The following is a 12,464-nucleotide window of genomic DNA, read 5'->3' on the forward strand; positions in this document are numbered from 1 at the left end:
TCTTTGCTGGCATTTCTTTGTGACAATGGGCATGTTCTGCTTTGTGTCATGGCCTTTTGTTTTTTGTGTTTTCATTTTCATTTCTTTCCCACTAGATTCAAAGCGAGCTTTTTGATGTCAAAGAACTTTGGATCCCTGACATACTAAACAATGCTATTAAAAAAAAAGACTTCTCTGTATTATAAAAAACATAAATATTATAAGCAAATAAAAACACATTTATTTAAAAAATGGAATTGATTTTTAATTTGCCTTCCAAGTGCCGTGTTCCCTATGTTTGTGTCTGTAAATTGAACTCAAGCAGTAACTTTTCTATTACTCAAGCAGTAAGGGTTTCTGTGAATTGAGAATCAAGTGTAACTTTAATAAGGGAGAAGCACAGGAAATGGGAAAGGTCGCTTTTCATTGACAATTGACATTGAAAATCTAATAACAAAATATGTCTGATATTTTCAGTTTTTATTCCTTGTGATGTATAATCAGGCATACTTCATCTGCACATAGGCTTATAATTTGATCTGACCATCACAATATGACATATACTACAGAAGTATGAGATCATTTCTCATTGGAAAAAAAGAAGGCTTGGCAATTACTCTCAAGCGTATTTTCTGACATTTTCCCTTTTTGGTGTGGAGAAAGAGACTTAGAGTCTAGAGAGGTGGTGCTTTTACTATGCTGAAAAGTTAAACTGCCTGGAAGCAGATACTGAATCCTATTGGTAAGAATTTCATTTGAGTTACGCTTCTGGCATTGTTCAGTAAGATACAACACAAAAGGTCTTGACCTGTGTGTTTGAAATGGCAGATGTTCACATTGAGGATTGAGCCTTAGGGTAACATACATCTTCACTCTCTGAACCTATTTCCACAATAACTGGGTTGGGTGGGGCGAGGGGGGGAAGAAACAGGGTCTTGAGAGTTATTTACAAAGCAGCTGCTCTTGGTGCTGCAAATGGAAGTGCTTACCTTAAGATAAGAAAATCAAGTAAACAAACAAAAACATCCAGACAGCTTGAGTCCACCAGGTCGAACATAAATACCTCTTCTCCCTGAAAAGTTTGTTTCCATTAATCGTTTTCTATGCAAGTCAAGTGGGGCAAGGATGGGAATTTTTTAAAACAAATTCTGTGAAAAGGGGAATTTTCTTTAAATTTGACAAAGGATCAGAAAAATACAACACTATGTACCTTCATTAATTTAACAAATATTTATTGATACTCTTCTCTGTGCTGAACATCTTGCTAAGCCTTTGCGTTCAAATACAAGGTTTGCATAGCTAAAATGGCATTAATATTTTAAATAAAGTTTGTATTTGACTCATGCTGTATTGAAAACAAAAGTAAACGAAGTTTTTGGAAATGGGACTAGGTTGGGGGACAGTGGTGGGGACAAGTAGTCTGACTTTTGAAAAACTTGAGAAGTATCATTGTGTTTTTACTACAAAAGCAAATATTTGGAAGTGCATGTAGAAAAGATAAGATCCAATTACTTAAAAGAATATTAAAGATATCAGGATATTGATCAAGTATGTCAAAAAGCTCTTAGCAAGAAATGGCTGTGGTAAACTGAGGCTTAAAACTGCACACAAACAAATATGCAGTTCTATGTACATAGTCTTTCTATGGCCCCAAGCAACTAGGGAACTGCCTTTTCTTAGGGAATGATGACGAATAATCAACGTGGTTAACATGGGCTGAGTAGAAGCAGAGTTTGCCACCCCGAAATATGCTTTTTGGAATATCGATCATTTCAAGATGGTCATTTTTAAGAAACAAAAGACTCAGAAAGGAACTTGAACCTTCCTTCTTACCTGCCTAAAGGAATTCAGATAGAAAACCCTCCTTAAAGGAAGGGAGCTATTATCTTAGCAAGTGCAAACTAGACATGGCAGATAGTGAAATCAAGCAGTCTGTTTGTTAGCCTCCCCTCTGAGTCCCATTGTTCTGGGTGGCCCAGCAAGAGTTTGTTTACTCTTTCTCTCTACCTGTGAACTGCCTACATTCCCTTTGAAATCCCAGACGCCTGCCTCCCTCTCCTTAGTCCAAAATGACATATAAGCCTCAATTACACAATGTGTCCTTGGGCTCCAGAGTCTTAAGAGAACCCCTGTGTGCATATGTAATAAATTTGGTCATTTTCTCTTGTTAATCTGTCTCATGTTGATTTGATTATTTTAATTCCATTGAGAGAATTTACAAGGATAGAAGGAAAATTATTTTTTTTCAACCCCCACAGTACATATAGTCTTATGCAGTGTGCCCATTACTTGTCCTTTGTCTTTCATCGCCTAGCATTCATGTGTACTCTTTACCTCCTGTGTACCTCTTGCACAGTAATAGTGCCTTTGCACACGCACGTGGACATGCACACGTAATCATACAGAAACTTTTCCTCTTATTTTAGGAAAATGTTTTTCTTCCTCACTTTTTCCTTCTCTCTGCTTTACTAGCCTTTTGTTGTTGTTGTTTAAATCTCTCCTGCTTTTCGTTTTCTTTAAATTTGTGTGTGTGTGGGGGGGGGAATGGAACAACAACAAAAAATATGCTTAATAGAGAGTGTCCCAAACTTTCTCTGTTTATGGCATTCTAAGTATCTCAGTAATTTTTTCATGGGTCACCTAGGCCAAAGAAGTACCCCACAGTCCCGTTTAATTAGCATAATAAGTACTTATGTGTTAACAACTGAGTGGCCTTTTGAAAAAAAATAATACATGCAAATTGAAAGAAAAAAAGTATTTTTGCTTCAGGCTTAGAAACACACGATTACTTAGTAATGGGTTTTGTGCTGTTGGGTACTGCCCAGCCCTCAAACCTGGGAATCAGATTGGATATTGTCATCATCATTTCTTATTTCATGCTGCTTTTCATGCAGTATTTACTTTTATATCACAAATGCCATCAAAAACCCAACTTTGCAAAGTATGGCCTCATTGAAAGGACTGTATCATAATCTAAAATTGAAAGTGTGAACTGCTTCAAGCTAATAATTTGTGTGGTGCATGATGGATGTTGCTATGTTTTTTCATATATTGAAAATATTTCACCATTCTCTGAATTGACTGTGGCATCCTGAGGTACCATAGCACACAATTTGGGAACTCTTGATTTTATAGCAAAATAATAATGTTTGTATCAAAGTTAAATAAAGTCAGATGTTTGAAGTGGAGGTAGACATACTAAAGCCATTAATTTTGAAAGTCCCTCAAAATACCCCCAAATCCTTTTTTCTCATCTCCAAAATTTTACCCACTTATCACTTCATTCTTGTATGATAGAGTTCACTTTTCTTAAGCACCTGCCCTTAAGATTAAAAATCTAGAATTTCATTTTTAATAGTTTTTTGTTTACTAGTGCTCCCTTTATATTATTTTAAGTAAGTACATAATTCATGTGTATAATATGTTGATTGGTTAAACGTATACATAGTGAAATGATTACTATAGTCAAGCTAATTAACATCTCATTGGAATATGTGAATATTATTTTATACTATTCTTTTTATTAAATACTTACATTATAGGTTAGTTTAGTTTTTGGACTTAACCTAGGAGTCTACTAATGAACCATTTTTAGCAATGTCATGTGGAGCATATTATATCTACCTTCCAACCAGTTAACTGACAAACACACTTCTAGAACCTAACTTGTTTTTTTAATTGACAATTTAGCCATAGATGTGCTCTGTAGCAGTCACGAAGCTCACTCTATGTTATTTTAAAGTTATTTTCTTTACTAACTGTCCAAAAGGTAGGCTGAGTTTTGGCACAGAAGTTTTGGGTTTCCTTTTGTCCTGGGTTTACCTTTTCTGTTACTTCCATTTGATAATGTGCTTCTCAGCATAATTTAGGGGGAAGACTTAAGTATAAGGAAGCAATGGCAACATTGATAGGTTGCTATTGGAATTGTCTTACTTGACTTTTTTTGCCTTTAAATAAATTATTGATCCTGGACTAAAAATCTGCAGATAAAGGAAATCAGATTAAGGAGCCAAATGCATCAATTTTATTACTTTTAGTTAAACATCTTTTAAGAAAAATTGTAGTACATTGAGTACATAATTTGTTTAAAATTTTTTTGGTTAATATTTTCGAATAAAAGCATAAGAATTGTTCTACTTGAAATAAATAGAAACTGCTAAAAATAAAAATGAGACCTAATTTGGGCATCTAATACATTTTTAAGTGAAATCTAAAAAATAATTTTAAGTTTAAAGTTTTACAACTATATAAACCCCCTTATTGTAAATCTGTGTTTGTCAGCCAGTAATTTTATGGTACAAGGAACCAAGTAACTTAACTTCATCTTCCTCCTGAGTAAAAGAAAAGGCTAAATCATTCAGTTGATTTAATTTACAGGATGTTTTTCTGTTTATCTTTCAGACTTGATTGATTTGATCCGAGGTATATTCTGACTGCTGGCTGGAACTAAGGTTGGTGGTTTGTTTATATTGATTATGAATAAACTGTGAAATAAAATAGAGGCATCTTGGTCCTTTGGACAGCTGGGTCAGAGTACTCTTGCAGAGTGGTAGAAAGCTGAACTTAGTGAGAACTGGACATTTCAGACTTGGAGCACTTAAACAAACATGCTTTCCTAAGCAATGTTTGTTCTCATAGTATAATTTCTTTGATAATCTAGTGTTTCATTTACTTTACCTGTCTTACTAGCTGAATTTTGATTAAATAAAAAGATCCAATTCTAATTTGTTCATTTAATAAATATACCTATCAAAAGAATGTGTTCTTGCTAAGGCTAGCTCACATGTTACAGAATGGTCAGCTTTCAGAATTGGCAGGAAGGCACTTTTGAAGCCCACAATTTGGAAGCCACATTGCCTAAGGATGGTAGAGTTGAAAAATTGCTTATCAGTTGCAAATTTCAATTAATTAGGAGAGTTTTAAGATGTCATTCCTTTTGTTCTGTTTTCTTGTTAATTGGTGTATGGGAGACTCAAAACCAGCTTAACTGAGTTTAGTGTAATAACAAAGTCTTTCATGGCACTTGCATCAGTAGGCATGGAATTTCATTTATCCTTTCTATTTTCTTCTCTAGAACATGTATTGAGATCTTAAAACAAAATAAACACCTAAACCCTGAATGAAATGAGGGCTTTTGTTGTTCTTAAAAGAGCAAAATACCAGGTGTTGCTAAACTTTTTATATAGGTTTTGATGAATAATTAACAGAGAAAAACATTGGTTTTTCATTTCTGCATACATTAAACATGAAGTTAGCCTTTAAAAACCCATATTTACCCTTCAAATTGCAGTGTCTAACACACAGCAGTAAATATGTACACACACTAAATATGTACTTTTTCTGGCCTCAATTCTGACCTCGTTCTCCTACTCCCAATCTCTCTCTCTCTCTCTCTCTCTCTCTCTCTCTCTCTCTCTCTCTCTCTCTCACACACAACTAATATTATTTCTCTTTTTCATATATAAACTGTGTTTTCCTATTCTCAAAATATGTATGGATTATAGCAAATATAACGTGTTGCAATTATGCCTACTGATAACTAGAAACTTAATAAGGAAACAAAGTAAAAAGTCGACAGGGTGATAGTTAAAGTATCTATTTGTAACCTGTATTACGTGTTCATAGAGTTTGGGGTTGAATTTATTGAAGATACAGCTTGACTTCCTTTTTTTTTTTTTCCCCTTTGGCTACCTTTTGTATTCACTCCTCAGTATATGTAAACTTGCACACATTTAAACATAGAATTTCTTGCAAGACTCTTTGAACTTTTTGTTACTCTTCTTTTCCGGCCATCCCCTACCCATCGATCTCAAGTGGAATGAAATCTTTAGCAAAGTATATCTTTGAATCAGAAATATTTTCAATGTATAGGTTTAAGTTTGGATTCTTAATTTTTCATTTTAATTAAAAGTGAATCGTATTTTGTCTTCTTCCCCTTTTGATATGGTCAACATGGGCAACTTAAAGTCTCATCTCTTTTTGGCCACTTTTAAGAAAGAAAAAAAACTGAAAAGAACCATATTAAAAAAATAAAATATTTTGTTAAAAAAAAGAACTATAAGAGTAACACACACACAGAAAAACAACTTTTCTTAATCTGTTCCTCTACCCATCTTCCATATGGAGAGTTTCTTTTGTGGGAGTGTGGACATAATTTAAGTGTGTTTGGTCTCATTTTGCAAAATTAGTATGACTTACATATTCCAAAATAATTATATCAATTAAAATGTATAAAGTGTACATAGAAATGGGACATGATTAAACCTCTTATATTGCCAGGTCTTCCCACTTGGATATGGGGGATTAGCACAATTGCTATTGTGTGTGTTTTTTCCGACTGAAAATGAAAAGATAGTTAAATTTGGTAGTTTCCGCAACAACATTTTGAAAATAGCAGCTAGATGTAACAAGGCTTTGTAACAATATACTAATCCACCCGAAATAGCCAGATTCTCAACACAAAATATAATATATAAAGAAAATTACCACTCTTTCCTCAGCTACAGCTAAGTTCTTTTGCTTCAGGTCAGAAGGGATTCCCTCATAGGAAATTTGTTTTTCTATAACAATATTAGCTAAGCAAAATAACTAGTGTTGCTAGATAAAAGTAAGATTTAGGTAGGGATACATTAAATGGGGCATCAGAAATGTCCTTGCACACACACACACACACACAATAATGTACTCTTAGGTCTTTCTAGTAAGCGTCAGTGCTTTCAGCTTTCCAGAATCAAGACAAGCAAGTCTTTGACCAGCTACATAGTCACCCTTCAGTGTCACCTCAGGTAGAAGCTCCATTTCCCTTCCAACTTGCTTGATGTTGCTTCACATAGCTCTTGTAGCATTTGTTCATACTTCTTTGTTATTATTATTTCTGGATGTGTCTTATCTCCCCTAGCAACCCATAGCTCTTTGACTGGGCCTCCTAACCTGATAGGGCCTTGAACTGGACAGGAAATGCTTATTGTGTGAATTATAAAGCTTACAAACAGTGAACAATTCTTTTACATATCTGTAAATTAAATATATGCTAAATATATATATATATATATATATTTAATTTGTGTGTGTGTGTATATAATAACAATTATTAATCACTGTATTCGTTTCCTTGGTGATGGAAAAAGTTGAGCATCAAAGCAAGGACTTAAAAAAAAAAATCATCCAAAAGATATTTGAAACAGTAATAATCATTAGTTTTAATTTGGGGAATTAAAAAAAGTAAAGGTGTGATTAAAGTGATTGTTTTGTTCATCGACTTTATTGCTACATTTAGCATGATATAATAGTAATATCATTAAGGATGAAAACATATCCAGAATTCTAATTATGGCACTGGCATGTGACTTTGAGATTCTGGAAAGATTTGTAGAATGCCTAATTATTTGTTTACCACTTTAAGGAGCGATACAAAGCTGCTAGAATCACATTTCAAACTGGAAAGACCAGTCAGTCCTAGGAGAATTTGCTTTCTCTTGTACAGCTTTCTGAAATCTGAACCATCATAAAACCTTATTTTCTCCTTTTTATGATTCTTTGCCCGTTATAAGTGTTACAGTAAAGAAATATGCACATGCCATGATTTGGAATGGGAGAGGTAGGGAGGAGTTACAAGTGGGGGTGAGAGGCAAACTTGCCATGGCTTCTCAGTCTCCTCATATGACCTAATGAAATACCTTGAGACTATATGTTTTCAGAATTGCTTTTTATTTTGACAGTCTTGACATTCTGAGGAAGTAGGCTTGTTGATGCCATGCCACAGAGGACAAATAGGAAAACAACACACACCAGAAATATCTTAAATAACAAGTAATGGATCTAATTTTTCCCATGTGAGAAAAAAATATTCCAGCTGATTCTTTTCTTCTTAGCTAAATATTTGTAGTATCAAATGGCTGCAATAAGACAACCCCTTGGATATGTTTTCACATAAACCCCATGCTTAAGAAATCAATCCTGTGGATTTAATTCACTGGCTAGCTAATTTTTATTCTTTTCTTCAATTCATCTGAAAGAGTGTCGTTCCAAAGAACAGCACAACTGATCTTTTTGCAGACCATTTATATCATTAAAGAATACCATGACTTTCATTGGGGCCTGTATCTTATTAGGAAAGTTTAGAGGATATAAAACCATAAGAAGTGCATTTTCTTCTTATGTAAGGAATCCATTCATTTAGAAATCCTTTCTTTCTTTTATGGACTACTTATTGCAAAATAAGAACTTTATATTATTAAAAGGGGATGTGCTTTCTCGTTCCTCAGCTTCTATAAATCTACAGGAGACTTACTAAGTTTCGTCTAAGAATAGAATCAGTTGCTTAGCAGAGAAAAGAATATAACATATAATTGCATATACTTGTATGTTAGATGGACACATAGGTGTGCATGCTGGTGTTGGGTAGTCTTGCCAATGAATAAAACAAGGGCTGTGCTTTGGGGCATACTTGAGGGGCCATTCCTGTTAAAGAAGGTAAAATTATCTGCCTTTTCTGAACCAATTCCTTTCAGTTATTTAGCAATATTAAAAATGTTAGTTGAAAAACCATTTGTTATAACAAACCAAAGTTAATTTGATTTCATTCCATATTATTCAACGTCTTGCGATCATCAGCTTATGTTACTTTAGAGCCTTTGCTCTGTTTACTTTTCTGTCTACTATTTTAAGTCTAACTAGTGAAGGGTTGAATAGGAAAAAACAAACAAAACAAAACCACTTAACCATTAACACATGCATCTATGTTTATGTTTATATAACTACCCATGTCTCTCTCTACCCCACCTCTCTCCTTTCTATCATATGGTAAAAGTTGTATGTCTGTCAAATAAAGTTTATAGTTCAAAAATAGAGCACGTACAGTGACTATTAGATTGGTGCAAAAGTGATTACAGTTTAAAAGGCTAAAAATAATTGCAAAAGCTGCAATTGCACCAACCTAATAATTTTTAAAATATCAATAGATATTTAAAACTTAAATACTATCATCCTCATTTTATGAATAGAGAAACTTAGTTACTAAACCAGATATAGTTTTTAAAACAGACTATTCCTCTGTGAAATGCAATAGTTCTTAAAAATATGGAAAAATCTTTTGGGGGATAAAAATAAATAGAAAACACACATTTACCCAAATGTAATTACTTGCTTATAATATGCAAGTGTACACCATTCAGTGATGGCTTCATTTATAAGATACTAATGTTCAGAATGATAAATAAGAATGAACTTGTTATTTTTTGCCTGACAATCTTTCACCTATAGAGTTGAAATACTTTTCATTTTTGTCTTTAAATCTATTGCCATGTATTACTGCCTTACCAGAAGTAGCTTTCGAGATATAAGGCTAAGGTGTAAGACTGAGCTAGCGCATTAAAAAAAACAAAACCCTATCCTGGCATTTTTAAGGGCTCTTCAGCCAACCATAGGCAATACCAGTCCCATGAAAGAGTAATAAATTGAACAACAGGGTTAGAAAACTTAGATATATATGTTCATTGAGGAACCATGGCTTCCTTTCTGAAACCATTAAGGAAAGTAAAATTACAAGAATTCCTTTCTCTTTTTGTGATGTTTGCTTTCATTTCTAAGGTTTTTGTTTGTTTCATGTTTTTCCCTCTCTTTAAAAATTTTAGGTAAGTTTGAAAATGTGGGGGGGAAATTGGGTCAATGAGCAGGATGTTTAACTTGATAGGCAACTTTATAGATGCAAACATATTCAAATTTCACTTTGACTTTCCATTATCTCTTAGTGACTCCCAGATCTAATACAGACCATCTGGCAGTAATGTAGGGAGAAGACCTTTGTACTTAGTTTGCCCCTTGGGGTTTTCTAACTGTTTTAGTTATTTGGAACTTAAGATGTAAATCTTTTACTATTAGTAGTACGTTTGAAGCATGTTCAAGCAGTTATGTAGGTTAGGTGAAAATAATTGACCACAGAGAAATTGGCCAGGCTATTAAATAGGTGTCTCAGTGGCATGCAATCACCTTTTCTTCTAGGTCATACAAGTACTATACAACATAAAAAAAAAGTTTGTCACATTTTAATAATGACTTAAGTTACCTTATAATATCTTATGGTACAGAGTAGTGACATAGTTTTTATTTCCCTCTAGTAAATATTATTCTACCCCTTCCAGCATACCTGGAATTGTTGTATTCCTTTTACGTTGTAGGGACAGAATAAATATTTATTAATTTTCTGATTTTCCTATATATGGGCAGTTTTAGTAAACTTTCTTGTTGGTTATCACTGAGATGTTCAGTTGCAGAAAGAGGATGAATCGTAGCAGCAAAAGTTGTTTTAACTTTGTGTTTAGAATATACCAAAGCTCTTCATCATTACATAAATATAAATAAGATGCAAAAGTCAATTACTTCATTGATCAACAAGGTGTAGAAAACTTTCAGAAATATAATGTTTTTTTGTCACCATAATGTATGATAAAATGCCAATGGGAGACATAAAGTGTTTGAAATGTGATTTGATTTAGTTTTGCTTTCAGAAGGTTTTCTCAGGTAAATCATTTCTCTTTAGATAGAACATAATATGTTCTCCACTTTCATGCCATGGTTTGCTCAGATTTTTTAAATTTATTTTTTAATAAAGCACTCTCATTTTTTTATATATATATTTTTATTGGGGAATATTGGAGAACAGTGTTTTTCTCCAGGGCCCATCAGCTCCAAGTTGTTGTCCTTCAATCTAGCTGTGGAGGGCACAGCTCACTGGCCCATGTGGGAATTGAACCAGCAATCCTGTCATTCAGAGCTTGCCCTCTCACCAACTGAGCCATCCGGGCACCCCTCAGAGATATTTTTACTAGCTCATTATTTATCTCCTGAAGACTACAGATGTTGTTGTTCTTGATAGTTATCTCATTATTTCATCATTTGACACTGCCATAAATGGTGTCCCACTTAGCTAGTCAAGCAACATACCATTTTCTTGGATGCAGGAGTCATTAGCTAAGGTGACCCCATATGGAAGTAAACTGCTTGACAGGGTGGGAGGACGGTGAGGGATGGGGGGTAAGGAAGAAGTGTGCCCAAGGAAGAGCGAAGTTTATGTAAAAACATTTTAGTCACAGATGAAAAAAGGAAAGAAAAATAAAAAGTAAAATAGCTGAGATGACAACCCTTTTTTCCTGGTCTAGATTTTGGGGAGCCAGATTGTTTTCTTTAGTCTCATAGTTTCATAGGAATTTATAAGTGGCAGTATTTCTAAATCATGAGCTGTTTTCTGTGCTTCCATAATAAAATCTTGCATTTATGAAGGAAGCTTCCTTAAGAAGGTACAATTTCAATGAAACAAAGAAGTAATTAGTAAATCAAGTAATGAGAATACACTTGTAGTTCTTTTGAGTGCTAGGTTCTGTGGCTTCTTTAGAAGTATTAAAAATGGTTTTTTTGCTCTCCAATACAAGTTGAGGGAAGGGAAAACTAATACATACACACAGTAATGAATACATGGTGATACAATCAAATACTAAGTACAGACATAACTTTCTAGAGGGATCCAGAGAAGTTATAATTCACTGTGATTTCCAAGGACCACATTTTAAAAACAAATTTCAGCTGGGTTTAAAGGTGAATAGAATTTAAATAAACACAATACAAAGTGAGAGAGAAAGAAGCGGATTTCTTGAAAGGGGTCTGACATGGAAGCCAAGTCACAGAGAAGGGATTGAAGCCTGGGAATTTAGGAAACCTGAAACAGGGTGCAGGACAGGTTTGGGCCTGGAGGCTACCTCTTCCCTCTCTCCTTCTGTCTCAATATCCCCATTTTTTTTTCTTTTCACAAATATTTGTTGAACTACTTCTATGCGTGTCTGTTTTTCTTAAAACTATGAACAAAAATCCAGTCCATCATGAGATTTTTCATGCTCTTTTTGTGCACAAAGGATACTTACATAGAAAAATATTTATATGGGTGTCTGTTCCAAGAGCTTCCATTAATGTTATGTTTTTGTGTTAGGTTTTTGTGCAAAGAAAAAAAAAAAGTGCACACACACACTAATTTCTCGACACCTGGATCTAACTGTCCCAACTGGCATTCATGTTATCTGAATTTATTTTATTTTGGTACTAATATTACCAACCTTGTTTATAACTAAAGGTGAATGAAGTAGTAAAATTAAGTACTCTATCTCTTTATTAAATTTCACGTTGAAACTTGGAATTTCGCCATTTAAATGATTTGTTCAATTATCTAAAACGGTTCCATGACGAGGAGATAGGTTAATTGGAATTGAAATTGTTGGGGAAATTTAATTAAAAACAAAACTTCTCCCAACGCAGAAATCTTCTCCACAAAAGTAATAGAGAAAGAAAACACTTATGCTATTGAATAAGCATTAACTAGAATGCAATGCTCATCATAGACAATCCACTAAGAGGTTGCAAAGACCAAAACAAATTTCACCCTTCTATTATATAGCCAAGCAGATACAACCCATTACACACATGCTTTCAAGAGAAACAAT

General features: G+C 33.9%; 1 protein-coding gene across 37 annotated transcripts in view; it reads left to right on the forward strand.

The window, feature by feature from the left end:
- Window positions 1-12,464, forward strand: part of MAP2 (microtubule associated protein 2) — a 261,099-nt gene that overhangs the window by 68,893 nt on the left and 179,742 nt on the right. For all 37 annotated transcript variants that reach the window (XM_074312390.1, XM_074312447.1, XM_074312481.1 and 34 more), the window contains exon 2: window positions 4,381-4,430. The gene's annotated coding sequence lies outside the window, so the exon portion shown is untranslated. The remainder of the gene's footprint in view (window positions 1-4,380; window positions 4,431-12,464) is intronic.

The sequence above is a fragment of the Rhinolophus sinicus genome, linkage group LG01 (genome assembly GCF_036562045.2).
Source record: "Rhinolophus sinicus isolate RSC01 linkage group LG01, ASM3656204v1, whole genome shotgun sequence".
Lineage (NCBI taxonomy): Eukaryota > Metazoa > Chordata > Mammalia > Chiroptera > Rhinolophidae > Rhinolophus > Rhinolophus sinicus.